Source organism: Sipha flava, unplaced genomic scaffold (genome assembly GCF_003268045.1).
Source record: "Sipha flava isolate LNK unplaced genomic scaffold, YSA_version1 209_pilon_pilon, whole genome shotgun sequence".
NCBI lineage: Eukaryota > Metazoa > Arthropoda > Insecta > Hemiptera > Aphididae > Sipha > Sipha flava.
In genome coordinates, this window is record NW_020272821.1 from 225651 (window position 1) to 252228 (window position 26578).

Below are 26578 nucleotides of genomic sequence, written 5' to 3' on the forward strand. Positions count from 1 at the left end.
ACTGTCAATAATTTATAATAATTATGTACTTCATTTAACAAAGATCATATTTGTTAAATTAATCATATACTAACATAATTTTAATAAAATACTATATAAGCTATATACATAAGCTCAAATAAATAAAATACAAAACATTACAATCTCATAGATAATTTTATAAAATAAAAAATATATATAAGATGTCATTGATCTTGGTTTGTTGTTGGAGATAATTTATTTTAGAGAACAGTTTTTTTATTTCTTTTAATTGATTTGTGGAATATCATGAACAGCAACTCTTAAGTATTGATACCTCACCAAAGAACCTATAGAGTAACATTAACATTGAATTACACGAATAAAAAATTTAATAAATATAAACATAATGGACTTGAACATTTGAAAAAAAATAACGTTGTTACTTATATCAAATGTTGTACGAGAAATACTATAAAATAAGTAAAAACGAATTGTAGCCCTACATAATATTAGATTCAAAAATGTGATACTTTTCAAGTAATTAAATTGAACACATTATTATGAAAGTGATTAACTTGGTTGAATTACTCGAAGAAATTCTGGTTATGCAACCAATATATAATTTCAATCGGTTTTAAAGAGAATAGGTTAGTTTTTATAAATATATATATATTAAGATAAAGTTTATAATCGAATGGAACATCTTGTAAAATCTTAAATAATTTCAATATTATTATTAATATAAAACCAAATAGAAATTTATAGGCGTGTGATAAAACACCGTATAATAGCCATAAAATTGAATACTCCCGAATCGACAAATGATTTCGAAACGTTGAATTTTTCCCTAACAAAACGCTTTTATTGTATTATTTAAAAAAAAAAAAAAAAAAACAATGGCAACCACTCAGAAAAAAGTTATGATTATTATCTCTATGCATTATTTTATTGCTTGGAAAGTAATCACTTGGAAAAATAAAGTTTATGTCAAAAACAATTTCGAAATTCAGAAGGCTTTCTGTAATACCTAATATGATTAATTTATTTAAATGGTTTCTTAAATATGAGATATTCGGTAAGTATTTTGATACACAATATATTACCAACAGTAATATATTATTAGTTATTACCATTGATTTTGTGATACATTTAATAACTCTTTAAAAAAAAAAATAAAATAAAATAAATATCGAATAATTAGGATACAAATTAAAAATTATTTGTGTTTTACTTATAAAAAAAAAAAATTGAAAATAAATCGATATTCGACTTAAATTCTAATTCATTTTTTCATAGAATAAATAGTACTTTTGGAATATTCAAATTATATAAATAAATACAACATCTGAAAGTGATAGTTAATTCACTATCTACTTAATATCTTGCAGTTAAATAATTTTTATTGATGATTTGTATAAGACAATAACTTTAGTTTCTTTAGTATAACTCTTATACATCCGAACTTGAATAACTTTAAAAGAAATAGTCATTATAATTTTGATTTACTTTGAATATTTTGTTCATCGTATATTCATCAATAGCTATTAATCATTGCTAAAAAATTCAAATCGAAAAAAAATAATATTCTACAAATATTTATAGTGGATCATTTATCATCGGTTTATTTTTTTATAGCAATAGAGCATAAATCATCAATTATTTATTGGTAGAATACTAAAACGTTAACAGTTTTTGTATTTCATATTGTAGCCCCGAAGCGGATGCGTGTTAACGAAGTGTAAGAAGAATAATATTTTAATAGCTTATTTGTTTAACATAACGTAACAACATTATTAAAACGAAAAATGCGTATTGAGAAAACCCATTCCAATTCTTGAAATATTATTCCACCAGACCAACTTGGCTAAAAACGATGTTTCGCCATTGAATTATATGAATTCCCTTGGACAATATTAAAACAAATCCTGAATAATTGAATACAGAATCGTAATCGATGTAAATAACGAAATGTGCCGGAGAATTTTATTTAATTTGATTGTTTATGCAATTCTCAGTAATATTAAATCCGTTTTTCGTATGCCATTATATCTAAGAGAGGGTGAAAAATTGGATTACTGTTTTCGTTTTATATGCCTAAACGAAACGAGAAAACAAATGGACAAAAATAACTCTGTAAGTGCTTATAATATGAAAATAAATAAAACAATAATCGCGAGTGTCTAAGCGGAAAAACAATCAAATATTATCGAAGACACTAAGCCCAAACAATGGATTGTTTTTCCCCTATCATTCTCGTTCTGGCATCAAATACTTTGAAACGCAAAAGTGTATTTTAAATAAGGTAAGTCCAAACACATCGATGGTGTTTAACCATATTCGTAATAATAATGCATAACCATGTAACAAATCATAATATGTAAACGACGTTCATACCAAATAGGTCAACTGCAGTGTAAATTTATTATATAATACCCATTTAACGATAATGATAATAATAGTATGGCCAAGTTCGATAAATGTTTGGCAGAAGTTGCCAGCCATAATGTCTCGGTTATACGAATCGACCGCGGTGCATATAAGTCTCGATTTTATCATTCAATTCATAACGTTTTCGTTGTGGACCACAATAATTCCTGGGATTTTACCCGTTTTTCTACTAGTTTTGTACCAACTGTACCGTGAAAACAGTCATAGCAATAATAATTTTTAGTTGTACACGCGCACGGGCTTTGAAAGTTTCTTTGCGCCGGAGAGCGATGTCAAAAAACGACCCGGTGATTTATGCCCCCCACCGGAGGTCGGAAAACCTTTCTTAGAGCAAATGGCTGCATACATGTACATATCTCCAGACCCCTTTTGTGCAGTGTGCTATAAATATATACACACATATTATACATATATTAATGCGATACTCGTGTGCCATGTGTGCATAGATGTATAAGTATATATGTTTATGTATCTACGTACGTATATATTTTTGTGTGGGTGTGGTGTGCATGTAAGCATGTATATATGATCGTTCTGTGCGTGTATGTGTGAATGGGTATAAAGCTCAGGACCATGCGTGCAATGTTGACATGTTGGCAGCAACGCGTCAGTGTCGTTTAAATGAAGACATCATTTATATGCGGGCAAGTAAAGGGTTTTATCAACGATAATAAAAGCGTAAACCGTAAGTCAAAACATCCTTTTTTTCCTTCGCCGAGAAAGGACTGAACGTCGGTTTTCATAAACAGTAATATTGTCGGCACCATCTGCACTAAGAGTTTTTAGGTACACTATTAATAACTGGACATGCCAATGAAATCCTAGATATGGTTTACCCATTCTCCCCGTGGTACGTCTGTGTTGAAGCTGAGAATATCGCATTATACTTCATACATGTACAAGGAAACAATAACTGATGTTGCCTGATGCGGGAATCCGAGGGTTCCACGCTTGATTTGAAACATCACATTAGCGATCGTTTACGTCAATGTACAAAATATAAAAACGGCACTGTAGATTTCGATTCATTTTCTCATCGCAATACGTATGTTGACCCAAAATGATATTAAGACCCTTTTGAAACATAGGAAATATAAAAACAATATATATATAGTCTACATTTATATTACATTATCATAACGAAGTAGAGTGTGTTATATTTATAATTTATAAGAATAAAATTTATTTTCAACACAATAATGTCAACGGAGAGTAAAATACAAAATACTCATATTTTATAAAACCAAGTTGTTTTAAAAATCGTATCACGTCGTTAAAAACTTAGTAACACGGGAAAAAAACTTACTATATTATTTTAGTTAAATGATTCATAGCTTAAAGAATCATACTTTTACCTATACTAACTAAAATTACATGTTCGAATAACTAGTATACAAATAGTTCAATTTTAAATACTTATTTAACTAAAATATTCGTGGGCATTTGACAATAATAGAGAAAATCTTCTTAGGGTAAAATCCATTAGTCACGAGCCCGAATATTTTAGAACTCTGCTTTATAATAAATATCAATACCAGAGTACTGTTGTCTGTTAGTATTCTGTACGTTGTAGTCAATAAGGATGAGAAATATGATTCAGTTAATTCAATCGATTCTTCTAATTCAGTTCATTTTATTGAATCGATTTAGTGATTCACTTCGAATAATTTAAATTTAATTGAAATTATTATTACACTGATAATAATACCTAGCAATTTAGATTGTTTGTGTATCAACTGTAAAGTAGTTATACATTTTTTAGCATTAATTTTAAATGTATAAATGTTATAAACTTATAAATATAGGCCCATGGCACATTTAAATAGAAGCCTCCAAGGTATGTTCAAGTTTTGGGGGTGAGACGGGGACCTAAGCATAACTGTAAAAAAAAACTGAACTTTTCATATTTTTTATTTTTATTTTTGATTCAATATTAATATTGTTAATGTTATTATTATTACTATGTATATACGCTATTTTAGAAGATTATAACTATTAATTTAAAAATGATAAAAAAAAAAAAGTAATATTATAGGTTAATTTAACAGTCTTGTGAAAAAGTATCATAATATGCAGCAATAATTTGTAAATAAAATAAACGTAGAAAATTTAATGTAACAGTGACAAGATTTTTACATAAACTGATAGCACTGGTTACTTCATAGCCATGGACTACAGTAAAATAAAGAAGAATTGAATCACAAACTAGATTGAATTGTTGAATTGTTATTTCTTCTTTGATTTTTGGTTCTGTAAAATAATCCGAATTACCAATGAATCGCCCAACCCCAGTGGTCACTATTCACTAGTCAGTCCACACTTGACATTTTTAACTTTTACTTGACACTTCTGTATCTTGTATCAGTTCGGTTTCAATGTCTTATGTGTACTTAGTATTTTACATTCTTACATTATCGTTTACCTATATGGTATACTATCCAATATCGTGTACATCTGTGTCCGATAAACTCAATGGCATCTATACGGTGTACGATATAGTGCTAAGCGCTAAGTTTTATAGTAAATAATAAGTACAGTCAATTGTACGTGCGTGTAGTCATTTGTGTATATACGTGCAGATGTGTCTGTACTCTCTTTACTAACGTCGGGACTTGGGTTGTCTCACTGTGAATAATGTAAATTGTAGCATTGTGATTGTAGGTAATTTGATTTTGAACAATACATGCAAATAATAAATGCTTATTTTATATGATTTTAGTTTTTCAAGTTAATGCGGAATATTTTATTCAACATTTAACATGTGTACATTGTCCAAATCCATCAACATATTCCAGATCCATCGAATAAAGATAATACCTCCCTCTAAGTTTCTGTTTAGTTCTCTTAGAATATATTTGTTATTTAGTACAAATATATAAGTAAAGTTACGCCCAAACTATGCCGATATATGACTTTACCATTTGGCTATCTTTGATTTGGACCAACAATTGTTAGATAAAGTATGTCGACATCAAGTCCACAAAAACAAAAACCTATTAAACTTGAGTCAACTTATTTGAAGTTTCTTGTTAAACTTAACAATCCTTTAAAACATGACAAGTGAACATATTGGTAAGATATTGGTAGCAAATATTTTAATTTATTTAATTTCATATTTTATAGGAGATGATGAACTGGCCTCACTATTGTTATAACCATTTATGTTTCAACCTACAAATTTGGTTCTCAAAAACAAAAAACATATCTTCCTTCCAAAATTGAAAAGTCAAGAGATTTAATGACTCACATTGTTGTAAGTTAACCATTTTAATTTACTATATTATAGTAACCCATATTAAGATAATTATAATTATAATGTATATTTGTTTTATTTTGAAGTGTGTCTAAATGGGCTCAAAACTTTGCATTAACCAAAAAAAGATAGTGCACTTTCTTTGGGCTTGACTGTTCAACCATATATTGTTCTAATTAGTGATATTGATTGGTTGGATCCTATTCATACTTATACAATAATTAACCACACCCAGTAATTATTGAAGACTCTTATCAAAGCCATCGATGTATGTTTTAAAGCCTATCATTCACTGAACCTGGAAAACCCTGTTGAATACATTTTTTATTTTTAATATTGTGAACCCTATAAAAGGTAAATAATTCCTATCGATCCAAGTACTTATGAAAGTTTTATACTCTTGTTCTAATTTGAATGCAGATTTTTAAACAATTATTTTATTATTACGAATAAAAATTAAATTTTTTCTTGTATTTCGATTATTCTGCTAAATTTTAAAGTACAATTTTCATGTAATTAATACTATATTGTAAAATATTGTAATATAATAATATTTTAACTATCCATTTTAATACATCGTAATTTAAAACTATAAATTATTAATAAATTATCTAAATATTCATTATTATTAATTGTTAGTGTTATAAAATTATTACTATTTATTAATTATTATTACAATTTATAATTCTTATCTTATACCCACTATTATAATAATTATTATAATTATAACTACTATTTTTGTTAAATAATTATAATTATTTATATACCACCTATATAATTTGTTTATTTATAAAAAAAGCCAAAGTAAAACCATTGAATGAATCACAACTAGTACATCTGAAATAAGTTATCTATTACATATATTTACAATATTCAATTCAATATTGATAGTTGAAAATAGTCAATAAAATTTCAATTTCTAACTCATAATTTTACTGTCAAAATGATTAAATTTGATAATACGATAATTCTAAAAAATCAACCGTAATAACTTGTAAAAATGTAGTTACTTATTATTAATAAGTAACTACATTCTATATTATCATGAATTCAAAAATATATTTAACTATACATTTTAATTGCTGTCACAATGTTAAATTACATGGTAGAACCAATCTAACAAATAGTAAAATCAACAATAATAAACAACTACATTGTATAGTGATTTTAACATTATAATGATAATATAGTATACCATTTTGTTGTCAAAATAACTATAAAAGTTTAACTATTTCAATTTTATAATTTTAACAAACTTTATAGGTGTCTCATATGTAATTAAAATTTATAGTTAAAAATATTGTAATTACAGTTAAATTAACCAACAATTCTTTCCGTGAGCCCTTCCGAAGATCTATTAATAATCATTTGCTTCTTGGTATCCGCTTGGTTTTATTATTATTATATTCGAGTGTATTGATAGCAATAAAACACTAAACTTATTAAAACTGTATCAGTAAATTATGATAAAATATTAAACTTAATTTAAAAACATACAAGTTCTTTGGGTAATATCGTTTGAATAATAAAAATTTCTCCTAGTTATTGCACCTTGGCGTCCCGAGGTAAGACAACTTCGAGAAGTTTAGAATTCATTAGACTGTATTATTAATTAATGTACGAGTATGTTCATTGAAATTGATTAATAGCCGAACTTGAATAAGTTTACACAAATCGATTAACATTAAAATCTTATAGTTATCTACATAATCTTGCATATTATTAACATCTGCAATGGCATTACATTTTATCATCAAAGTTTATTAAACCGAGTAAAACATTCATAATCACGGATAGAAATCAAATGTGCAATCAACAAACTGAAAAAAGGGTGTGTTTACTCCCAATTATAAAATATTAATATATACTGATAATCAGTATATAGCATGAATATTCTTTTACGCAACGTAAGTGCATTTAAATGCTAATCATGCAAAATAAATATACGGTAGTATTTCATATTAAACCGTTCCGTCATTAAATGTTCAAGCGCCATTATTGTACTAATAATTTTCCATCACTCATGTCAACGATAAATATCTTTCAATCAATTCTCATTTTCCATTTAAAACGTAAGACTGAAATATACGTTCTATGTACATTTTTCCATGAATTATAATTGATTATTAAAATTAATATTATTCACCAAAATAAAAACAAATAAACTTTAAAGTACATATTGATTTTTTGATTGATTTATGTTTACTGTTTTTGACACATTTAAACATTATATTATCAATCAATTTAACATAAATATATAGTAAACACAAATTAAAGGAAAAAAACCTGTTATTTAGGTGTACATATTTTATACTTATAACATGAAAACGGAAAAGATAATAGAAAAAGATAATTTACAAAATTATTACTATATAAATAAGAACAAACTTTAAAAAAAAATAATGTATATAATAATAAAAAACAAAAAATTATGATATAACGGAATATTCTCTTATCCTTTGAGATCAATTTTTATTTGAATTTAATACTATATTTATAAATACATATATATTTATATAGTTATTGAAAGTATTAAAATTGATGTTTATATTTTATTACTATACTTATCTTTCATTGCTTTTCGGTAGATTTTTTCGTGAACTACTGATGTTTATATTTTAGTTTTCATAAGTAATGCAGAATTTGTTTCACAATAATGTTTCTTTCTTTTCTATGATCAAACTTTTGAATTGTGAATTTACACCCCAAAAGTTTCACGTAACAACTTTTTAGATAAAGAAATCGAATACAACAATTGTTATTTTTGAGATATTTCAGTAGTTTTTCTTAGTGAAAAAAATAACAGAAAAACGAGAACATGGAAATAATATTCAATTTATCCTAAAAAATTTTAAATTTATTTTTGATATAATTATAGTTTTCAATTTTAAACTATGAATATTTCATAGAACAATATTCTAAAGAATTTTGAATTAAGTTAAATGTTCAAATGATTTTTCTTCGTCAATTTTTTTATACAAAAACGCTCTGATTTGAATTTAAAAACTTGATGACATTTCCGAACACCATTCAAACATATATGTAATTTAATGATTAAATTGTAATTAAATAGAAAACTTTATCTGTGATTGAAACTTTTATTTTTCAGCAGTAGAAAAAGATTTTAAACAATCACTTTGTAATCATTTGTTTTGTCACTTTTATACTGTTTTTTAAACTGTATACAACTTTTAGAATAAATAATAAGAAAATTGAGACACTATAATATAATGAAAACATAATAAAGAACTAAAGATAATTTTATCCATACTATTATTATAGAAAATATTATCTTTAGTTCGTGTTTTTATTGCAATCATTAAATGTATAGTATTTATTCAATAATGTTAATTAAAATTAATATTTGAGTTCATACAAAACAGTTTTTTGAAAGCATTAGTTTATTAGAAAATTATTAATATTATCAAGAAATATTCATTAGTTTTAAAAATAATATAAACAATAATATAAATGATAGCTCTTTTTATTTTGTTTTTGAGATTTTTGTAAGATTTGCTTATACAATAATTTTTAAAACTATGGTTTTTAACATTAATTTAAATTGCTTTTGAGGATTAATCAACTATTTCAAAAAAATTGGTATTAATGATTGTTATTTATAGTTTTAAAATGTAAAATTGATTTAAATACTTTAAAACTACAGCTATATTAGATGCGTTATATAATACAAAACTATGAACATATATAATTACTGAGTATTATAATTCAATACTACGCTCAAAATCATTTTTTGAACTTAATGGTTTATAATTGCTTTCAAATGTAAACAAATAAATTACTTAAATTTGGAAATGGTATCTTTTTGACTTTTTCACTATTGATATCATGTTCCATTTTTATGGAATAATATTAGTAAAATATTTAAATAATTTTTACATTTTTGATTTATATAATTACAAGTATAAAAACATTGTTTCTTTATTACATTTTTGTAAACCGAAAATGAATAAACCATTTTTTTTTTTTTATTTTTTTTTACAACCACATGAAGAAACATAATCATCTCACATATAGTTGGTATTTCAAATTTTGTTCAAAAATAATTGTCGCTACAAATCGAATAGCACGTACCATGTAATGTACTAGTAAATATATATCTTTGAAACCTTCTTTTAAAAAGTAAATCTACGAAAATACTACTTGGTTACATTCCTCAATTAAACGGTTATATTGTACGTATAATCATGCAGAAATAACATTAATCTTAAATCTAATCAAGAATTTTATTGCCAAAATCTGCTTTTATTTGAAAATTTAAGATTAGACGAAATTCCTCTTTTTAGGTATATATTAAGTTTTAGTGTTTTCCACGTAAATGCATTTCTTAGTATTGCATTCTTGCAATTGTGTACGCAATAAAGGATTCCTATCAGATTTTCAGACAAAATTATTATCTTTTGTTTCTGTTTTTGCTGCGTAAAATTTTTAAGTTACGTTAAATACGATTAAAAAGTATTTATCTCAACAAACAACAGTACCATTTATTTTTACTAGCCAAAACTAACAACAACAACCATTCTAAAACAGTTCAGCTATAAGAATATCAATAATTATTAACTATCGGTGAATGGTCGTCAGTTTTTAAATATTAAAATATTTTCATTGCTAATAATTAATAATAAAATTATATATATATATCATATTTCATGCAAATAACATTATAATATAATTCAGCATCTATTTTAAAATGATTCAGTAGAAAATTATTTTAGTCTCTGGAACATATAGAATGACGAATATCTGAGTATGTATTGGCATTTGGCAAGAGTTCTAATATTATTAAACGAAAACGTCACGTTTTTTTGATATATTAATGCATTAATAATAATAAAAATTCCTGTTGGAATTATACAATTTAACATAGGCCCACGATGCATACAATAACTGTTAGTAGATAGAGGTGTACTCGTTAAATACGTATACATAATATCTGTAATTTGTGCGTGTGTGTGTTGTTAATAAAACAAAATACCAAACTAGAAGTTAAATAATAATGAAGAGTGTAGCGAACGAATTAAATGAAAAATTGTTTTGGTCGGAATATATCGTGTCGGCCAAAAGTCGACGAAAAACATTTAGTCAACGTCGTTTACAGCACTTTTGGCGTCTTAATACTCTCGAACCTTCCCCGTGGGGTTGTTGTGTTCGTTCGCTCAAATCAATAGCCGAAATGACGACTATCAGTATAATTCTATGTTTTATCTCGCGGTGTGCGCCACCGAGTGCAAAATTGTACGCTCTCTACGCGTACCGCTCGCAATTTAATCATGTAGATGGGAAACGTTAACCAACGATTTGCGGTTGATCATTTCGATGGTGCTGCGCCGTCACATGAGAAAATAAATGAGCCCTAAATAGCTGTCTGAAATATTGGTTCGGGAGCGCCCGCCATCCGGCGGCTCGTACACTTATGTACATAATACGTATTGACCCGGACCAATCGATACTGAATATCATTAGATTTATCGGTGAGACTGTGCACAGACCACTCGTTACGTGTGGAATTCGCATTCATTAAAACAGATTTTCAATTCCTAATCGTGAAAGTTCCGAATCAACGGTGTCCTTTGCGGGGTTCGCGTGTAATAGGTGTGTATATTATATGGTGCGCACGCCTAATACTGATATCTTAGACGAATATGGCAAACAGGTGTTTTTGATAACAATGAGAAAGAGAGATTTTTTTTCGTCCGTCCGCCGTAATGAAGTCGGATGGTAAAGCAGGATGCACGAGGCTCATGTCTCCACTGCACGGTGGCTTTTATGTGCACGCGCGTACTTTCAAATGAGAATCGTAATAATACACATTCTAGCACTGTGTGTGCCGCGTGTGATCGTTCCGATCGAGATCGACAGGGTCCCCCCGGTTGACTTTACGAGTGACCCGAAGCTATATTGCAAGTCCGTTTAATTTCAACGTCGTGTTTGTGAGTTATGTATTGTTTTACGTTCAACGAACTGTTCAGACGTCAAGGCGACGCCCGGGCCATGGTGGTGGACGGATGGTATTGACGACGGTCGATAAAACCGACTCGAAAATTTTACTTGCGAGTAGTCTATGAAAATCCGTGGACATTTTAAATGTTCGTAGACGCATGAAAATCCAGACAAAGATATTATGACACATTAAGACTTGCGATAAAATTGAAGACACGAAAAACTGCGTTCGAAAATATGAAACTCGCGCACAAGTACCAGAGTTTAACCTGAACATCAATCGTTATAGTATACAGCACGGTCAACGTAATTTTGATTTGTTCAGAAATCCATCGACAATGACGAAGGAACGAGTGTGGAAACCCGCGCGTCCTAAGGGTTAAGTAAATGGATCGTACTAGACGAAAACGTTTAAGATGAAATACAGAAAATTAATGATCTTTGGTTTTAAGTACAACGTAAATTTACCAGAAAAAAAAAACTTTAATCAACGATCACAAAACACGTATTACCAGTACTACCACAAGTCAATATATGATAAAAATGCACACATTTTCCGCTGATAGTGAAGCCACGATTACAATGTACGTACGATGATAATTTTTATACTACAATGCGTATGTATAATAAATACACAACAAATCGTTTATTTATATAATTAGGTAGGTGTTTAAAATAAAAAAATGAAAACGCTTTGAAAACATTAAATTACCGACGCGCAACTGACATAATAACCCGGTATCAAACAACATTGCTGCAGCGGCGCAGTTATGTAGTCTTCGTTGTCGTCGGTGTGCGCAGTGCACTGGATACATTATTATGTCCCCCGAGCTGTTTAAGCATGCACATATTAAACGGGTTACGATATCATTTTTGTTCTGGTTTTTTTAGATATTTTTTTATTTCCTCCGCTCGTACAGTCCCAATGGTCCTTACTCGTTAGCGACCGACAAATAAGATAATTACTCGGAACGTTTTAATCTATCCTCTGGTTTTACACACTCATATACATGGACACAAACACACACACACACACACATACGATAAATGTACGTACACGCGACCACGCGCTTGCCATAGCTGTACCGTTGTGCAAATACAGACATAATAAATATATTACAAAGGATATGTACCATAGCACGAGCAGCAGCTATAGTCCTGTTCACATTTTACGTTCGTATTATTTTTGCATGTTCCATAACGATCACCGTCGTAACGTATTTCTTTTGTTATAGGACTGCAGTCAATACGTCATTACGATCGCCTACCGTCAACTGCAGTGCACCGGCTTCATGATCGAATGCTATCATTACGGACGACATGCGTTGGTTATTACGTGTTGTACGCACGTTTTTTTATACTGTTTAGACGTATATTAACACGACCTGTACAGGTGTACATGTAGCACGTATACTTTTACGCGTATGCCGACGTCATCGATACAGGATGTGGGTACGACCGGCGCGCGTTTGCGAAACGCATTAGAATATTATCCTTGTACAGAATGCATGTAATCGTCGGCACCGTCTTTTACCCATTTCGTGCGCGTGCAAACATAAAATGATTCAGTCAACGCGTGGCGTAGAAAGGCATATACGATCGATACATAACGAGTAAACATGCATGTACACATTTAAACACGTGCATATAAGTGCCGATTTAGAGAAAGAGGAGAAGTAGTAGTAGTAGTAGTAGTAGTAGTAGTAGTATAAATATAGTATTAATACTAAGAAGTAAGGAAGGTGGGACGGGGAGGAGTAGTAAGTAGATAATAGTAGCAGTGGTAGTAGTAGTAGGAGGAGGAGAAGAATAAGGAGGAAAAAAGAGGTATATAATGTAAAATCGCCCAATTATTAAGTGCCGAGATGTAGGCTGCTGATATTCGACACCGTATTATAATATACCTGTACAAAGAAACTGGTCCATCCTGAGGGGATATTCGCTTCTGCGGTTGTCCAGCATTTCAGGTTTCTTTTCAAACGACCGTAGTAACAACAACAGTTGTTGACGAAATGTTGTGTTTAATCGTTTCAGAGATGGTTAGAGGGTGTGCGAGGAGGGAGAGCTGCTGCGATCACCGGATCTACTTCAAAGACAATAGCTAACGACCTTCGCAATAACTATAATATACGGTGCTGTGCTGGGTAAGTAGAACGTACGTATGTATGTGTTTATTTTTATATATGGGTATGTTTATGATAATTCTGTTGATTTCCAAGTCACTTTTTTTTTTGTTATTTTTTGTTTTTATTTAATTGAATTTTTTTGTATTCACAAAGATTGTGGCCTGATGTGACCTGCTGTGACGAACCTGCAAAACTTCAAAACTAACTAAGCCAAACATGCCGACCAGTCTGATGGTCATAAAACTCATAACGTTCTCGGTAAAATATAAAATGAACTCGACGTCTGTTCCACTAGTATTAATAAAACATTATATTCAGTCTTGGAATTAAAGAATACGTTGTTAATATCGCAGTAGAATTAATCAATTAAATAAATGTACAGCAAAAATAATTACAAAAAAATGGTAAATGGAGAAATTCCTTTTCATACATTAACTTACGCAGGTTTGCAAATATTTGACTAAGTTGTATTTTTTTATTAAAATTTACAAAAGTTAACCGTATGTTACAGATATTACATCATAATTTGTATACAATTATATCTATAAACTATATACATAAGGGAGATAAGGAAAAATGTTATGGGGGCACATAAATTAAGTCATGAAAAAATAAAAACGATAAATTTATGTAAATAAGTTACAAATGTATTTTGATTTCTAAGATAAACAAAACGACATCGGTATGGAAAAATGATCAAGTTTTCCGTACTCATATTATTAGTTCAAAATGGTTTTTAAGAAACTTTTGAAATATTGATTAAAAATTTTACAAACTGACAAGACGAAATTTTAAAATAAATAATATAGATATTTAATTATACTATCAAGGAAGCGAAATTACCATTGCTAGATTTTTTTTATACATATTTAAATAAATAATTGCTATTTAATTATAATATGTATAATACTTTCAAAAATTGATCACTAAAAAAACATCATAATCTGATAATTCTAGAGTACTGTAATTTTGTTTTCAGGTTTAATGTTTTTTTTTTTTTTTTGTTGTTCAATTTTTAAAGAATATATACAATTATAAAACAATTTCCATAATTTTAATTGCATCATGATGATAACAATTAAATCTATCATAAACGAGCAAATAATAATATAATGTTTTGGATTTAAACGGCATCTTGTACAGTTTGAAACCCGGAGGGGATTTCAGATAATATTCGTTCAACAACATTATAAGTATTATTACAAAAATGAAGACGATAGGGAGGTGGGGTTTGAAAGTTATATGCACTATATTATCCTAATACGGGTGTATGCCATTATTTTTTTTATTGCTCTCCACAACATTTGACTTATTTACCTCATATATATATATATAATATACCTCTATATAATGTATGATATACTCGCACATACACTATATAGAACACACACAGGCATTCATATATATACTATATTTTTTTTTCTTTGGCCATTAAGCAGAGTTACCTTAGCTATAATTTTGTTGGGTGTGTGTTAGCACGTATGTGTATTTTTTAAATATATATATATATATTCGTTTACATAAAAAACCAGAAAGTAAAGTTCAATCGACAGGCTGTATCTACCCTTTACTCGGGCAGCCGTCATCTGACCGGGAAATATCGCAAATCATCTAATGCTGGCCGATCGCCCGGTATCGTTTAAATTATTAAAAGGGATACCCTATCCGCAGAAAAGAGGGCAAAAGCCTTTTGGACTCGGTATTGCCCTCTATACTTTCCCATTCGGCACCTCTTACGATACCGTTTAATACGACTTTGCTTTTTGCCAAATACCGATATCGATTTATCTATTGAAAACTATAATCAACCTCATTGAGCAGGTATACATGAATACGCTGTCATTTTAAAATCCATAATGTCCGGTATACACAATTTAGGGTATGTGACTAAAGCAGAAAGTATAGTCACTAATCGTTTAATTTTTATCTGAAATTCTATCAATGAGCGATTTGAGTTTGGAAATATGTGTAATTTTACTCAAAGTATAATAATTTATACTTATAATTGTTAAAAATTATTTAAACCTAAGCCTGCGAAAACGCATCCACCATAACAATACTTGATGAAAAACAATACATAAATATATTGTCACGTCTATTGCTGCTATCGTTATTTGTTACTGTACGTTCACATTCAAAATATTTGAAAAGCACTGTCATTAAATTATAGTTAAATTCATTTATTATTTATGATATTAATGTAAATACATTTATTCAAATTAAAAAAAATTTAATTAGTTCACATAAATCGTTACATATGGTTGTAATAATATAATAGAAAAAAAAATAATGGTTTAGTAGCAAAAAAAAAAAAAAAGATTAAAAGAAAAAAATATATTATACTTTTGAAAATCTTCACGTTTAAGTTCTATGACTACAATATTTACTAGATAATATAATTTATTTTTAATACTATAATCAATGGAATATAAATTAATATAACTAACTACTTAAATTCAATTATAACTTTTAAGATTTAATTAAAATTTCAAGATTTCAATGAATTTGACAAAAAAAGAACTTTAACATTTCATTTAACTTATTTAACTATCTATTAATGTAATTTTGGGTATTATTTTAACGTAGAGTAATTACATATAAAATTATCTTAAAAAAAACAAATTTGTATTAATTAAGTACTGATATTGATAGTAATAGTTCAAAAGTTCCTATTTTTTTTCCAAAAAAATATTTTATTGAAGTAATTATTTTTTAAAAGTTGCCTACATTCATAACATGTATTTCGAATAAATCAACAATGAGGTTAATCAAAATACGGACATTTTTACATATATTAAAATTTAAAGTATTATGTTTATTTTTTACATAACAGAAGTAATGTTAACATTTTTTGATTCCAAAAAATTCAATAAGATTTCATATTAGCGATATTATTTTTCTAAGTTTATTTTTTATAAATCGTTGTACGTAATTTTTATTTTTATTACTTCATGATGAACAATATAATTTTAGAAAATAAGTGTCAATGCTTGAATTTTTAAAAAAAAAAAAAAATTCTACCGTAATTGTACAAGTCTTTAATAAATTATTATTTTATGTATATAAATAAAATAACAAAAAAAATAATTACTTTCCATTTAAAAATATACTGTGATCAACAAATATTAATTTTTATATGAAAGTCATAAACGAGTATTTTATAGATATATATAAGTTTACACTTAACAACACTATTATATAAACAATGACTAAAATCAATGAAAAAACATATTTATATTTAAAATTTGTTTTAGAAAAAAATAATAATAAAAGTTTACTATAAGGTGTTTAAAATATAATTCGACAAATTTCAGACATTACCCCTTACGTAATATTATATATTATTCTCTATTTAAAATGTGATTTCATATTCAAATTTTCTGTACTCCTTTAACTTATTGTTTAACATAAATAAAAAAATAACATATAACTTTTACTTAATAATTTTAAATTTGATATAGATACTTTCTATAATAACGTAGCACTTGAAAAATATGTTTCAAAAAAATTCTAATACATTTGAAAAAAACATCAATATTTTAGGCTAGTAGTTAAAAGTCACAACCATATATTTTGTTTTAATAATCGTTGATAATGAATTCCATAATTAATAAATATAAAACTGCACGTCAAATACACCATCAGTATAACAAATGGTTGTAAGTATTAAATATTTTTAAAACAAAAAAATGTTCAAACATAAAAAATGGGTGTTTTAATCGAATTTAAAAAACGAAAAATATTAACATTCACATATTATGGTTTATATATACGAAGACATAAAATTACGCTTACGAATATCATTATTGTGTATTTAAGTTCAAATATTTATATAGTTTTCTCAAAACAATTTCAACTTAATGAAAACCACGCGTATTGTAATATTTATTATATTACTATTTATATTATTATATTATTTACTCATATATAATTTTATTTATATGCACTGTAAATAGATTTTAGAACATATTACTTTTATGCTAGTATTTCTCACGTGAAAATCTATCCGATTGCGTACAAACATTTACAAGCTCACTATACATTCAAGGACATGCGGTTTGTGGTAAATAGACGTACACTCAAATTACCGTACTTAACGAACTTCTATTGCCAAACCTATTATTCGCCACGTACAAAAAGAACCAACAATAGAAACTAAAAAAATACAGTTAAGATAATATTTCAAGAATTATTTACAAAAACAATTCTAAAAGAAAACCTCATAAAGGAGAACAGAAGACAAAACTTTGCGCTCCAAATTAATATTAAGAGCATATAAATGTAGATATGATTTATATTTTTCTAGCATTTACTCGTGCAACTGCATTTATATAATCAATCGACTATTTTCTAGTTTACAAGTCAATTAATGTAATATTTTCTCGTGTACCATTTTATTAGGAAAATAAATACGCAGCACTAGTTCATATTTACAATAAATGTATATATATATATATATACACACGTATAAAATACGTACACTATGTTTTAAATCGAATAAGATTTTTATTTCGTGCAAAACATTGTGCTATGGTATAACATCTGGATTAAAAATAAAATCGTGTGTTGTTAAGTGTCTCATATAAACACGGGATAAGGCTACTTTGCTGCGTGACATTTTTTCATCACCCTTCCCCGTGTTTATTGCCCATTGGCATACAGATACAGTACATTTTCCTCTATTACCAGTTTCCTATGTCAACACAGTAGCGCGTAGCTGTCAGTCGTGATGGGTCCTGGTTAAAATTTAAATGGGAACAATTATCACCATGGCCTCCGGTCATGATCTACGTATAATAGTTGAAATAAAAAAGTCGTTTGTTAATGTTATTTGTAGCATCTATTATATGTACAATTAATAAATCTTATGGATAAAATATAGAAAATCACTCTACACGTACATATATAATTAGTCTGATTTTAATGGTCAGGAGACCAAAATGTATTTCTATGAAAAATAAATATAAAACGGCCAAACATTAAAAATTCCTTTCATCAAAGTCATCTATTATGAACATTTACAGTTAATTTAGTAGATCAAATATATTTTAATATAATATAATATAGAAGTATTTTTGAAAAAAGTTGTATATTTTAAGTTGTAATAAGACATGACTTGGTGAAATAACACGTTCAAATTATCTAAAAAATAATTTCAATTGTTCTATTATACAATAGATTTTATGTTTTTTTTATGTTGTTAAAATGAAAAGTACTAAATATTTTATACACGTTCGAAAATAAATATTAAATGATAGTTAATACAAAGTTTACTATTAAACTATAATATTCTAGTATTTATCCCAACTGTGATTAATGAAAATATTTAAAGTCTATCAAACAAATAAAACCGGTTTATATCCAATACTCATATTAATAAAACATCATATGCATTAGTGATACATGCACACGTGTATTATCATAAACATATAACATTTTTCTATTTTCCTAGATGCGTTTTAATTCTTAATTATATGTTTTTTCGTGAAAAATAAAACATTTAGTTATGAAATCATCCCATGTTTAAAAATTAATTTTAAGATTTCAATTCCAGAGAATTAATAATTTACGTTTTATAAATGTAATAAAAAAGCAGGAAATTAGCAATTATTGATAAATTTGACTTGTAGTGTATAATATAATATTAACTCCTCGGTGCATTTAATTGCTTCACAACCAAGGACATTTACAAAATATTTAGAGTTTGGATAAATTATTTGACCCTACATTACGTGAAACAATAAAAATAAAAAAATCCATTCGCCATCACATACCTTACAGTTGAATATTATCACATTCGGTTTAAGGTTAATGGATCTATTAAACTAATGTAGCAGAATACTTTTATTAATGCATCATTACTATCAGGAAGCTTTAACAAAAATGTACGTCTTTTTAAGTATTAAAAGTATTCAAAGAAATCAAAAACTTATTTAAAATAAAAAATAAAAAAATTGCTAGAATTTATAAATCAAAGATTTTATTTTATTCGTTTGTACACTGAGTATTTTATAGGACAACCAAAATTTCGAAAATGCATTTTTTTTACAATTTCGTCACTATTAAAATGTTATAAAAAATGTAATTATAATTACATTTTTTATAAGTTTGTTTTACGATTCATTAATAATTATTAATGAATCGTAAAGCAAACTTCAGGATCTTAAAGAGTAACCCTCAATTAGTAAATGTAAATTATTTCTAAGGGGTTTTTTTAGCACTAAAAAACAGGTCTGTCCATTTATGACCCAACGTACAGACGACGTCCCAAAAAATTAGTGTACAAACTAAGGGTTAAACGTTTCACATTAAGCAATTTACGAAAATAAAATTTAGTCTATGTAAATAAAACAAATGCTGATATATTGATGTATTCTAAACATAAATAATTAAGATGACACGAAAGGGGAAATAATTGATTTATTAAACAAACGATTTTAGGTAATTAACCAACATTGAATGTGTGAGTACACATTTCAAATATTTTGATCTTCGATTTATCGAGACCATAATATTTTTATAAATATAATTTTTTTTTTAAAAAAAATATAAGTCCGCAAGTGCGATTTAATTTTAATTTCCACTTGTTATAAAAAATCAGTGTGTTATATACATATAAATATTCATATAAAAAAAAGAAAACTGCATATAAATATTAATTAAAATACTTATTGTTAAAAACTATGAAAAACACCTAGTATAAGTTATTCATGATATTTAAATTAATAAAAAGCTTGCCCATGTTATTGATCCATATTTTTATCAATGTTTACGTATAACGTTACGTTTTAAATAATTAATTCTTTGTGAAATTAAATTACTCATTGATAGCCCCGAAGCTAAATCTCGAGTTCACAAGTATTTAATACGCCATTTTTATAAAATTGTTTATTAATACACAGTTTTATTACGCTAATTTTACTCGGATGCATTTAAGTGAATATTAAGTATTGTATGTATCATAAAAATTGGTAGATACAATGAAAATTGCATGATATTATATTTAATACCATCATTAATCATGGTGATATACATAAATTATACAAGACATGAAAATAAAACATTTAAGTATTGCTACAAGAACAGAAAAATACATTGAAAACACAATGTGAAGGTTTTGTTTGTCCACGAAGAGACAAATTAATGTTAGGAACACAAACGATGATACTTTACTCGTGGCAAATACCGAATCGTTCTTTGCTCTGTAACTTTTTGAATACTGTTGATCAAAACAAATTTTTCCATAAAAATTTGCATTCGATAAAAATAAAATTTATCGCACAATACCAACGATATCGAAGTAATCCGAACGACATGTTTAGCTTCTGTGGGACCGATACCAGTGTCAAATAATGTGTGTAATGCGTACACGTGCGGACAGTGGTTCGAGTAAACGGATACAGGACTTAATCGGACCGATCGTACGGGAACCGAACGGAAAACGATTTGGGAAACAAACACGAACGTGCGTACGCGAAATCGCGCTGCGGTGAAAATATCGAACAACTCTGAGGAATCGTAATCGTAGCCGATCGTATATCTTAACACGTGTTTGGTCAACAAACGGTGTACCGCACGGAGGAGGAGGAGGAGGAGGAAAACTTCCGGGAAGTAATTCGCCCCGTAACGAGTGTTCGGGGGCCGGTAAGTAAACCGCGCGCGCGCGTCCTGACGGTTCGGGACGTAAAAGACCTACGCGAAATCGCGTTCTTCCGGGGGGTAGGCGGACGAAGCCGACCGCGATGTGCGACGACGGCGGAACGGAAACCGTGACGCGATCCAGTGCGACGAACAGCGTCTCTCACTCTCTCGCTGTGCGTGCGCGCCGGTACGCGGAGGAATGCGCCGCGCGTTCAGTCGGTTAACGTCAACGTCGGCCCCGGATGGGTGTGGTGCGGATGTCGGTTCGGCGACGTTCGTGGTCCGCTAAAAGTTCTAATTAAAATCGAATTTAAATAACGATCCCGTGGCCCCGTAATGTGACACGTGTGGCCGCGCGCAGCATACCGGTGAAGCGATGCGGCGACGGTCGGTGAACTATTGCCGTCGTCAGATACCACCCCGAGCCAGGTACTGCAGCGCGCGGCGGCAGGCCGGAAACGGTTCCGGTTGTCGCGGCTGTGAATCGGGACGCCCTCGGGGGGAGCGAAGAATCCCCGAGTTCGCTATACCCTCGCGCGCGGGTATATAATTGTACACCGGTTGACAAAAGAAAAAGCGTGTCAAGATGTGTGAACACCCAGCCCGACGGTGACTCGTTTATCGGACAAGGCTGATCGGTCTAGCTCGGTGGTAAACGTACAAATGTTTTACAATTTAGAAAAAAACAAACCAAAAAAGTTTCCGTTTTGTTGAAACTAAAAAGTATTCGATTTATAATACCCAATACCATAGACTCTACCCACAAACTACTATTTTGAAACTATTGTCCATTGGAATTCAACAAATATATGGGCACTCTTAAAATATATATATATATAAAAAAAAAAAAAACGTTATACAAATGATCTCCATTCATATTTTTAAACTCAAAGTAATTCTTAAGTTTTCAACTATCATGTTCATTTAAACATTTTAATACCTTGTTCTGTGATTAATTAATGAAATATTAGTCTCAAAAATGGTTTGATTGATTTTATAATACAACGATTTTAGTAAAGATAAATAATTTTTCAAAACAATACGTACTTAAAATTATTTTTATAAATTAACATTATTTAAATAAAAAACCATTTGGAAAAAAAAGAATAATATACATTTTTGTATTGGCCATTAGAAATACATATTTTCTAACATTGCATTATTTTCATGAATTATTAAATTCAAACAATTAAGATATGGTATGTATAGGAGTTAACAAATATAGAATAATATAATTTTGTTAATTACACGTATTTAACTTATCTCATAATGAATACAAAGTGATAAATTAAATTTATTTTTTGTAATTTAAATGTAAGGAATAATATACATTAGAATGACATTTAATTAAAGCTTAATTTCCAAAAAAATCTAGATTTCGATAATAGCTAAAGACGGTGTTTTTTCTGTTTTAAGCAAATAATTTGAAAACTTCTGGGAAATTAACGAAAATTATTTCTCTGGAAAACGATTTTAATTTAATTTTCAGTCTATTAAAGTGTTTGAACTTGTAAATAATGATATAAAATACTATTTTAATTGTTGTAAGAATATTAAGTTAAAGATAATGCATTTTTATCGCTCAATTTATATTTATTTTATAGTAAACAATGGAGACTTTGTCGGTAGGTTTTTGATCGTATTTTTACAATATTGTGTTGTTAGTTTGACAACGTTACAAACGAATTCATGATGTTGATCAAAAGCATTTGATAACGATCGCACATAATCGTGATTCTTGAACTTAAGAAGGGAATGTTATTCGATACAAGCAGCCAATTCAAATGATACTGGTATTTCTAGGCAATTACTTTTGAAAAATATTTACATTTTACATAATTTTGTTTTATGTTAAAAAAGGAGTTTTCAATACATGTAAAAATATCATATAAATATTAATATAATAGGTATCTATCGAAACAATTGTATTACGAATTATAAATAAAACATTTTATAATACATAATATTCAGACATTGAATATATGTATATGTTTAACAATGGTTTATTAATTTATTTTATGTTGTTATAATCCAACTTATGAAAGTAAACTAAATAATATTAACATAGTGCACGACTTGCGATAATATTTTTATTATTATTATTATTATTATATTTTTAGTAATTTATCTGATAATTCTTAAATGATTAAAAGAATGATTACATTAAATCCTTATTTTAAGAAAAATCTTATTTTCATTAATAACGATTGTTTAATAATTTTGCATTTACTTAATTTTATGCTATAGAGCTTTTGATTAAAATATCTTATAACAAGACACATTTCAGTTAGTTAATTATCTTTACTTCATATTACATTTACATTCAACCAGAATCATTTTTTAGTATGGTGATTTAACAAATATATACAAATGATTAAACCAATAAAACAAAGGGTTTAAATTAGAATTTTTAAATATTAATTCTAAAATACTTCATATTGTTTAAGTTTAAATAAACATTTAAATTATTCAATAATTAATATAAATTATAATTCGGAAAATACATATATTTGGATTCAATACACTTTTCTTATAATTGAATATGATGTATAAGTTATATGCAAAATTATTTTTCTCAAAATTATATATACCTAACTATTATTTAAATTTAGAATTAAACGCATAGTAATTTATACGTTTAATAATTTTAAATATTTAGTAAAATTTTAAATGGCATTGAAATATGAAATATTAAAATACTCAAGTTAAGTAATCTGTTAAAAACTTCGTGATAATCAAAACGAGGTAACGAGATGAAGTGTTGAAGCTAGAAAAGAAGTTCTTATCGTTTCTTTCGTAGATGTCGTTCAATTTGGCACTATTTCTCAGTTGCTAGAACGATAAATTACAAGGGTCATTCTTAAAAGATAGGCTGGTTATCCAGTGGTTCGATCTCTCACTCCCCTATATATTATATACAGTTCGACTGCAAAAGGAAGTTTTGCCAAAACATGACTATCTCCAAGTGCTTCTGGCTATGTTCGGAGTTATAGAGTAGGATATGTGAACTACTAATATATTGATACACATTATATACATAATTTTATACTAAAATTGAGTTAAATTTTCTTAAATAAATATTTTTATTATCTTAGTAATTGATAAGACATAAGATATCTATGTTTAAAAAAATGTTATTCTCCGTATAACAGCATACATTTAACAGGTAGACATAAAAAATTTAAAATTTAAAATTAGTAATAACCCAATAAATATATATAATATTATGCTTAGTAAGTTATATTATTATGTAAGTATAGTATTATTTATTAAATAGATTAGTATTACTATATCTTTTATTTTACTTTGCATATTTGTTATTCATAGATAGATATTAATTATATTTGTTATTATTTAAAACTACAACAAATATAATATAGTAGAAATTGTAATCACTAAGTTATTTTACTCATAATTTCCTAAAACACTTCAAATATATTTTTGCAATATATTTTTGCGTAATTTTCGCTTAATTATTCTACAGTTAATTATATAATAAATCATTTTTAATTATCTAGAAATACTTTGTACACGTACAAGAGTTTTTAAAATAACATTAACTCTACGGTAAGAAAAGAAAAACATTTTGACTAACTAAATCGTAATTAAGATTAATTTATTCTCCACCTTATTGAATAAATATACCATATTTATACAGAATCGCTTTTAAAAGGATACTCAAAACTTTCAACCCGCCTTTATATTATCTATGTTTATAATGCGACACACGCACATGGTAAAAAAAAAAATCCAAATTGCTCGAAGAATGTTTTTAATTTCAATCTGCCTTTGTAATAGGTGGTTGGCTTACAGTTGGAAACTGTTACGAGAATAACATACGAATGGAATCGTGAATTTATCAAAACATTCATTAGACTACACCTAATTTAGAAATAATAAGGAACATGATGAAAAAATTGCTAACGAGCACCGTAACAGAAGAAAAATAAAATGTAAACACGTCACTGTGTGGAGACGTTAATTAGAATTTATACGTTTGTATTTTGTTAGCATGTATGTACAATTTCAAGTAGATGATATAGGATCTCACGACTTTAGAAACAATTATCGTTTTAATGGACATAAAAATAAGAAATATAATAGAGGAACAGTGTACCGTAATAGAAATGTTAATTTTAACCTGTGCACACCGCACCGGAGAGAATAATATTTAAATACAAGATGAAAACGGCGACCTGAGGGTCATTCAAAATATGGTTTAGCATGATTATACTCTTTATTGGTGAACTTTGATTTATTGAATTCAGTTGAACGGTTGGCATAAAATTTAAATAAAACAAATGATTTCGGTGTGCATTGCTCGCTCGGTATCGGTCAGCATACTTTGAAGTTTATAACCGTGGGAGGACATGGACATTGGGTATATCGATTAATCGAGCCAGATATCTTTGAGTTTATTCAAATATAAATCGAAACGTATAGTTTCATAATACATTTTTTGGCACATTTTGTTTCCTTAAAATTTAAATCATAAATTAACAACGTTGTATTCAAAGTTTGTGACTAAAATAATTAATCGATTAAATTATACATAAGTTACTTTAATAGTAACATATGTGTAAATATACAACAAACATTCGAAAAACTATTCATATTGTGAATACGATTTATAGATTAATAATTTTGGTAGTTAGTAAATGATGAATTTTTTCTTACATATTAAAATTAGATAAACGTAAAAAAAATTATGGCCAATTACACATAAGTACATGTGTATACTACTATTACAGTCACTAGAAATTAAATACAGCTATTAAGTAATTCTTTATATAATCATTAATTAAAAAGATAGTACACTAAAATGTTTTAAATTATAAATTGATGACATATTTTATTAATTTATTTTTTTAATGGCTAAGTTCATGTGTTAAATTAACTAGAATTATTGGAGTGTTTGAAATAGTTAATTAAAACTATTATATAAAGTATAATTTACCGATACTCAACGATTTTTGCATACGACAAAATATGATGTTACAACATTTAATTAAGAATTTAATATTGTTATTAACAATTTACTACGTTATTTTTGCCTAATGCTTAGTGTTTCTTTAAAATCTATTATATTTTGTAATATGAGGTTTATAAAAAGCATATAACTTATTCTAAGATTAGTAAAATGTATTTAAGTTAATAGAACATTAATTTAATAACAACAATTTATGCATAT

General features: G+C 27.7%; 1 protein-coding gene and 1 long non-coding RNA gene across 4 annotated transcripts in view; one reads left to right on the forward strand and one right to left on the reverse strand.

Moving 5' to 3' along the window:
- Positions 1-26578, reverse strand: part of LOC112682727 (monocarboxylate transporter 2) — a 218699-nt gene that overhangs the window by 19717 nt on the left and 172404 nt on the right. The gene's annotated exons all lie outside the window — the stretch shown is intronic.
- Positions 13495-14322, forward strand: LOC112682728. Its single transcript, XR_003148546.1, has 3 exons — positions 13495-13587; positions 13655-13764; positions 13900-14322. It is a non-coding gene; the product is annotated as an uncharacterized LOC112682728 (long non-coding RNA).